The sequence below is a fragment of the Ambystoma mexicanum genome, chromosome 9, assembly GCF_040938575.1.
Source record: "Ambystoma mexicanum isolate Mex_15411 chromosome 9, UKY_AmexF1_1, whole genome shotgun sequence".
Taxonomy (NCBI): Eukaryota; Metazoa; Chordata; class Amphibia; order Caudata; family Ambystomatidae; genus Ambystoma; species Ambystoma mexicanum.
In genome coordinates, this window is record NC_090931.1 from 24,893,114 (window position 1) to 24,900,775 (window position 7,662).

Consider the following 7,662-nt stretch of genomic DNA (forward strand, 5'->3'; position numbering starts at 1 on the left):
ATTCCTCTTGCAGGTGCTGTACCATCACCTGAATTACCTTTCTTTGCATTTCTACTGTATACTGACTATACGTGTCATACACTTCGTCTGGTGGTATCGATGAATCCGAGATCCATCGAACCGCATCTTTAGTACAAATTCGTACTTCCTCAGGTGTCACTCTACGGCACGGGAGGAACCGTGTCTGTACATATATTCTATCATCTTCATCATCCTCATCTCGTGATTTTTCAAAGTCTTTCCTAAACTCAAACAATCTTTCAACATGTCCATATACTTTCTGCTCTGTGTCCCTCGAAAGTGCCAAAGCATTCAGATCTCTCACCCCTTGTGGAAGATCCGAATTTTGTAATCTACCCCACATCACACACAAATGAGTCCCCAATCCTTCGATAAAAACATTTTTCTCGGGAAAACTATTCAAATTAGATAATGTGGAAAAAACATTAGCTTGATCACCTTTCTCCATGCAATGCTAAACCCATGCAAACAATTCCTATTTCTTATCTGCAGAAACAGTACTACGAGTCCCAATCTTTGACCCAGCACCTGGATCGACTTCAATCAATACGGGGCCACTCGGGAGCGGAGGTATAGGTAAATTTAACAAAGGTGCAACTATCGGTGCAGGGGGAAGGGGCGGTGCGATAGGCGGAGGAACAACAACCAAAGGACTAGGAACAATAGGTTGTATAGGGGGAACAGGAGTAACAACAGGCGCGACAACAGGTATAGGCAGAGCGCCCAAAATAGGGGCATACGGAGGTGGCACTGAGGCATCGGGCCTGCGTTCATTTAATAACTTCTCAATAAATTCCTCAGAAACGTGGAAATCTCTAGAGGGGTACATTTTCTGGATCCCGAGTGAAAAGGCTCTATCCATATTTTTAACTGATTCTGACCGCTTTTCTTTATCATATAATAATGCTTTTTCAGCGTTTGTTTTATGACGACGTGCATGTTTATCCCTACTTTTAAGCTGATGTAATGCTTCTTTCTTCCAATTCTGTAACACATCAAAGGCTGCTGGTCTAGCCTTTTTCTTTAACAAGATCGAGTCTAAGTATTCAATACGGGGGATCTCAAAACTACCGTTGATTGGCCACTGAAATTCGGAGGCATGTCTGGTCTGTCTGTGCCAAATATCATTAAATACTATACTTCCAATGCCATACTTACAGTACATAGTACACGCCGGCGACCCCTCCTGTGGTGCCGGGCGGCTAAATTCCAAGGATTGTCGATCGCTGCGGAACAGAGCCCTAAAACAGCTAGACAATTTCCCAGGCATTTCACAAAAAATTGGTGTTACCTGGTTCAATAATTGTGTCTGCAGATACAATATGCCAAATTCAAATTGTCAGAGTTAAATTAAGAGCCGGGTCACGACTGCACCTGACCAAACCTAAGGAGGACCGTACGGTTTACCAAAGAACTTACCTAACAAATTTTACCTTGTGTTTGGTGGTTTCGGCAAATCTGGCCGCCTCAAAATTGGACCCTCGCCAAGATGCCGTGTCAGACCACACAACTATCGTCCAAGGATGGGATCGTGCAGCGCTGCCGAGGTATCGCGTCTCGATCGGTCGGGCCCGCAGAATCACACCGTCCGATTCCGGTTCGATAGTCTGCATCAACCTTCAATGATCCGGCATCAATCTTGAGGGTCCCTATTCGGGCACCAACTGTGGAAACAGAGAAATTGATATGAGGCCGGGAAGCCCAAAGGAAACACACCAACACAGGTTACAAAGAACATACAAAGCGCTTTGTTCAAAAGATACAACAATCACCAAAAGTCAATTGACAAACGGATAGCTATTCGGCCCTCAGAGTAACAGAACAAACTATCAACGGTAGTTCGCTGTGTTAGTTATTGTTATTGTTATTGTTATTTTGCACTTATATAGCGCCTTATATACCATTGGTATGGTCTGAAGGCGCTTGTAGGTTGAACGCCCTTGGGAACCGAAGTTCAGATCAGTAGAGAGAGTAGGGAGAGTCAAAAGGTGCGTGTGAGCACCGGGTATGTGTGCAGCTCGTGCGGGACTCGTGTAGTAGCTGCTTCTTAGCGGTAGGTGTGGTGGTTGAGAGATCAGGAGAATGTGTTCGTTCTGGCAGGATTTATCCGGAACGGATGTGGCTGCGTTAGGCCTGAGGAAAACGCCTGGCTGGGGGTGTGGAACCAGCAGTGATTACATAGAATGATGTGGAGTAAGCGGCGGAATGTTGGTATGAGAACAGTTATACCGAATGGTGTCATAGTATCTCTGTGTTCTAGTTGAGTGGTGATGTAAGGAGAGAGTAAGCATGGTGGTGTGGTATGATCGGTTATATGCTCTTTCAGTGAGCACACTTCTAAATGCAACTTTCCCAGAGAGGGTACTGGGCGCACTTCTAAATACAGTTTCCCACAGAGAGGCTATTGGGCACACTTCTAGATTCAGTTTACTAGAGGCTATTGGGCACACTTCTAAATGCAACTTTCCAGAGTGTCTATAGGATACATTTCTATAGTCAACTTTCACAGATGCTATTGGGAACACATCTAAATTCGACTTTATAGAGCGTCTGTTGGGAACACTTCTAAATTCAACTTTACAGAGCGTCTATTGGATACACTTCTATAATCAACTTTCACAGAGGGTATTGGTTACACTTCTAAATGCAACCTTCACAGCGATGCCATTGGGCGCATTTCTAAATTCCATTTTCTACGGAGAGTCTACTGGGCGTACTATTAAGTCAATTTTCAGAGAGGCTGTTGGGAACACTTCTAATTTCGATTTCCTAAAGAGACTATTGGGCACACTTCTAAATGCAACTCTCAGAGAGGCTATGAGTACACTTCTAAATTTCACTAAGGGGATATTGGACATACTTCTAACGCAACTTTCACAGAGTGTATATTGGGAACCCTACTAAAATCACAGCTAGGTTATTGAGCACACTTCTAGATGCACCTTTCCAGAGTGTCTATTGGGCACACTTCTAAATGCAACTGTCACAGAGGATCTTGGGTACACTTCTAAATTCAGTTTACCAGAGAGGCTATTGGGCACATTTCTAAATTCATGGAGAGGCTATAGGGCACGCTTTCTTAATGCATCTTTCACATGTTAACATTCACAATTCCATCTAGATGCGACGTAGGCCAATATTCACAACTCCATCTAAGTGTGGACATGCTAACATTCACAATTCTATCCAAGAGTGGACATGCCAACATTCACAATTCCATCCAAGTGTGGACATGCTAACATTCACAATTCTATCTAAGAGTGGACATGCTAACATTCACAACTCCATCTAAGCGTGGACATGCTAACACTCACAATTCTATCTAGGTGTGGACATGCTAACATTCACAACTCCATCTACGCGCGGACATGCTAACACTCACAATTCTTTCTAAGAGTGGACATGCTAACATTCACAATTCTATCTAGGTTTGGACATGCCAGTATTCACAATTCCATCTAAGAGTGGGCATGCTAACATTCATAATTCTATATAAGTGTGGACATGCTAAGATTCATAAAACTTGAGAATCCATCCAAGTGTGGCACATGCTAACAATCACATTTCTGAAAATCCATCTAGGTGTGGCACATGCTAACAGTCACCTTTCTGTCTAAATTTGGCGCAGGCTAGTCTTTGTGGTTCACTCGCGGTATGGTTAGCATTATTCCATCTAGATGCGACGCAGGCCAATATTCACAACTCCATGAGGTCAGAGGGGGAGAGGGAGGCAGCTTCGGTTCTCGCTAGGGCTAGGCGCGCAGTTTTTAGGGAGGGGAAAGGGTGCAGTCGGGCGGGGGGAGGTGGCAGGGGTAAGATGGCAAGGCGGGGGGTGGGTGATTGCAGGGTGGGGCGTGGTAGTGAGGGGAGCGGGCATGGGCAGTGCAGGCGGGTCGGCGGTGTGGTTCAGGGGATGAGAGGTATTGGGGTGAGTGGCGGTGTGGTTCAGGAGATGAGTGGTCATGGGGTGGGTGGCACGCCATCGTGCCCCCCTGGCTTGGTGTTTAGAGAGGGTGCTGGCAGGGATTGCGGAGGAGGGTGGGTTGTCTTGGGAGGGCGGGGGGCGGGAAGGAGGGCAGATCGGAGAGTGGAGGAGGTCCACGGGAGTAGTTTCTGACGGGCACTGGTGGAGTTGGTGCGCTCATGATTGGTGTGAGCTTTGGGTTGATTTAGGAGGGTTTTCTGATTGTAGTTCTAGGATCGGTGACTCACGCTTTTAGGCACACTTCTACGTTCAACTAGTCAAGTAACTAATTGGTGCTTCTAAGCAATTGGGTATACTTCTAACTGCAATTTGGTACGCTTCTAAATGCAATTGGGTACACTTCTAAATGCAGTTGGGTATACTTCTGAATGACAATGGGTACACTTCTAAATGCAATTGGGAACAATTCTAAGTTCAACTTTTTCAGGGAGGCTAATGGGCGCAACTTCTAAATGCAATTGGGTGCGCTTCTAAATGCAATTGGGTGCATTTCGAAATGCAATTGGGTGCACTTCTAAAATGCAATTGGGTACACTTCTAAATGCAATTGGGTGCATTTCTAAATGCAATTGGGTGCACTTCTAAAATGCAATTGGGTACACTTCTAAATGCAATTGGAACACTTCTAAATGAGAGTGGGAACACTTCTAATTTCAACTTTCACAGAGAGGTTATTAGAGATTCCATCTAGGTGTGGCATATGCCAACAATCACTGGTTGACATTATACTGCAGGCCATTGAAATGTAGGTTAGAGTGGCAGGAGCTTTCTGGAGTAGAATAATTGCTCTACCCTTCACCCAAGCCAACACTTACGGTTTTGATGGTGTCTGGTGGCTTCCTTGGCTTCCCCTGCGGACACCTGCTGACACTTCCTGGAGCCGCCTCTGTTGGAGCCGCCCTTGGCCTTGCGGCCCTTCGCCGCAGGGGCTGCCGGGCAGAGGGCTGCCCTGGGAAAGTCGAGGATAAAGGGGAGGTGGACCAATCAGGGCCCGGAGGATGGAGGGGGAGGCGGAACTAAGCAGGGGAAGCCTGCAATGCTGACTCTTAGCCCGCGAGGGCCGCGGTGAGCAGGCTCGATATGAGCCTCGGATGGCTCTTTGAAATCAGCCAATAAGGGACCGGGGATGGGCTGAGGGGCGGGAGGAAGGAGGAGGCCAAGCTGGGAAGCAGTGGGGAAAGAGGGATGCAGGCAGGGGCAGAGGGCCCAAACCAGGCCCGAAATTAGTCCAAACAGAGGCCCAGGAGGGTCCTCCGATGGATCAGCTCACCTGCAGCGCCTGGTGGAAAAGGCAGCAGCGGTGAGCAGGCTCGATACGAGCCTCGGATGGCTCTTTGAAATCAACCAATAAGGGACCGGGGATGGGCTGAGGGGCGGGAGGAAGGAGGAGGCCAAGCTGGGAAGCAGTGGGGAAAGAGGGATGCAGGCAGGGGCAGAGGGCCCAAACCAGGCCCGAAATTAGTCCAAACAGAGGCCCAGGAGGGTCCTCCGATGGATCAGCTCACCTGCAGCGCCTGGTGGAAAAGGCAGCAGCGGTGAGCAGGCTCGATACGAGCCTCGGATGGCTCTTTGAAATCAGCCAATAAGGGACCGGGGATGGGCTGAGGGGTGGGAGGAAGAAGGAGGCCAAGCCGGGAAGCAGTGGGGAAAGAGGGATGCAGGCAGGGGCAGGGGGCCCAAACCAGGAACGAAATTAGTCCAAACAGAGGCCCAGGAGGGTCCTCCAATGGATCAGCTCACCTGCAGCGCCTGGTGGAAAAGGCAGCAGCGGTGAGCAGGCTCGATACGATCAGCCAATAAGGGACCGGGGATGGGCTGAGGGGCGGGAGGAAGGAGGAGGCCAAGCTGGGAAGCAGTGGGGAAAGAGGGATGCAGGCAGGGGCAGAGGGCCCAAACCAGGCCCGAAATTAGTCCAAACAGAGGCCCAGGAGGGTCCTCCGATGGATCAGCTCACCTGCAGTGCCTGGTGGAAAAGGCAGCAGCGGTGAGCAGGCTCGATACGAGCCTCGGATGGCTCTTTGAAATCAGCCAATAAGGGACCGGGGATGGGCTGAGGGGCGGGAGGAAGGAGGAGGCCAAGCTGGGAAGCAGTGGGGAAAGAGGGATGCAGGCAGGGGCAGAGGGCCCAAACCAGGCCCGAAATTAGTCCAAACAGAGGCCCAGGAGGGTCCTCCGATGGATCAGCTCACCTGCAGCGCCTGGTGGAAAAGGCAGCAGCGGTGAGCAGGCTCGATACGAGCCTCGGATGGCTCTTTGAAATCAGCCAATAAGGGACCAGGGATGGGCTGAGGGGCGGGAGGAAGGAGGAGGCCAAGCCGGGAAGCAGTGGGGAAAGAGGGATGCAGGCAGGGGCAGGGGGCCCAAACCAGGAACGAAATTAGTCCAAACAGAGGCCCAGGAGGGTCCTCCGATGGATCAGCTCACCTGCAACGCCTGGTGGAAAAGGCAGCAGCGGTGAGCAGGCTCGATACGATCAGCCAATAAGGGACCGGGGATGGGCTGAGGGGCGGGAGGAAGGAGGAGGCCAAGCTGGGAAGCAGTGGGGAAAGAGGGATGCAGGCAGGGGCAGAGGGCCCAAACCAGGCCCGAAATTAGTCCAAACAGAGGCCCAGGAGGGTCCTCCGATGGATCAGCTCACCTGCAGCGCCTGGTGGAAAAGGCAGCAGCGGTGAGCAGGCTCGATACGAGCCTCGGATGGCTCTTTGAAATCAGCCAATAAGGGACCGGGGATGGGCTGAGGGGCGGGAGGAAGGAGGAGGCCAAGCTGGGAAGCAGTGGGGAAAGAGGGATGCAGGCAGGGGCAGAGGGCCCAAACCAGGCCCGAAATTAGTCCAAACAGAGGCCCAGGAGGGTCCTCCGATGGATCAGCTCACCTGCAGCGCCTGGTGGAAAAGGCAGCAGCGGTGAGCAGGCTCGATACGAGCCTCGGATGGCTCTTTGAAATCAGCCAATAAGGGACCGGGGATGGGCTGAGGGGCGGGAGGAAGGGGGAGGCCAAGCTGGGAAGCAGTGGGGAAAGAGGGATGCAGGCAGGGGCAGAGGGCCCAAACCAGGCCCGAAATTAGTCCAAACAGAGGCCCAGGAGGGTCCTCCGATGGATCAGCTCACCTGCAGCGCCTGGTGGAAAAGGCAGCAGCGGTGAGCAGGCTCGATACGAGCCTCGGATGGCTCTTTGAAATCAGCCAATAAGGGACCGGGGATGGGCTGAGGGGCGGGAGGAAGGAGGAGGCCAAGCTGGGAAGCAGTGGGGAAAGAGGGATGCAGGCAGGGGCAGAGGGCCCAAACCAGGCCCGAAATTAGTCCAAACAGAGGCCCAGGAGGGTCCTCCGATGGATCAGCTCACCTGCAGCGCCTGGTGGAAAAGGCAGCAGCGGTGAGCAGGCTCGATACGAGCCTCGGATGGCTCTTTGAAATCAGCCAATAAGGGACCGGGGATGGGCTGAGGGGCGGGAGGAAGAAGGAGGCCAAGCCGGGAAGCAGTGGGGAAAGAGGGATGCAGGCAGGGGCAGGGGGCCCAAACCAGGAACGAAATTAGTCCAAACAGAGGCCCAGGAGGGTCCTCCAATGGATCAGCTCACCTGCAGCGCCTGGTGGAAAAGGCAGCAGCGGTGAGCAGGCTCGATACGATCAGCCAATAAGGGACCGGGGATGGGCTG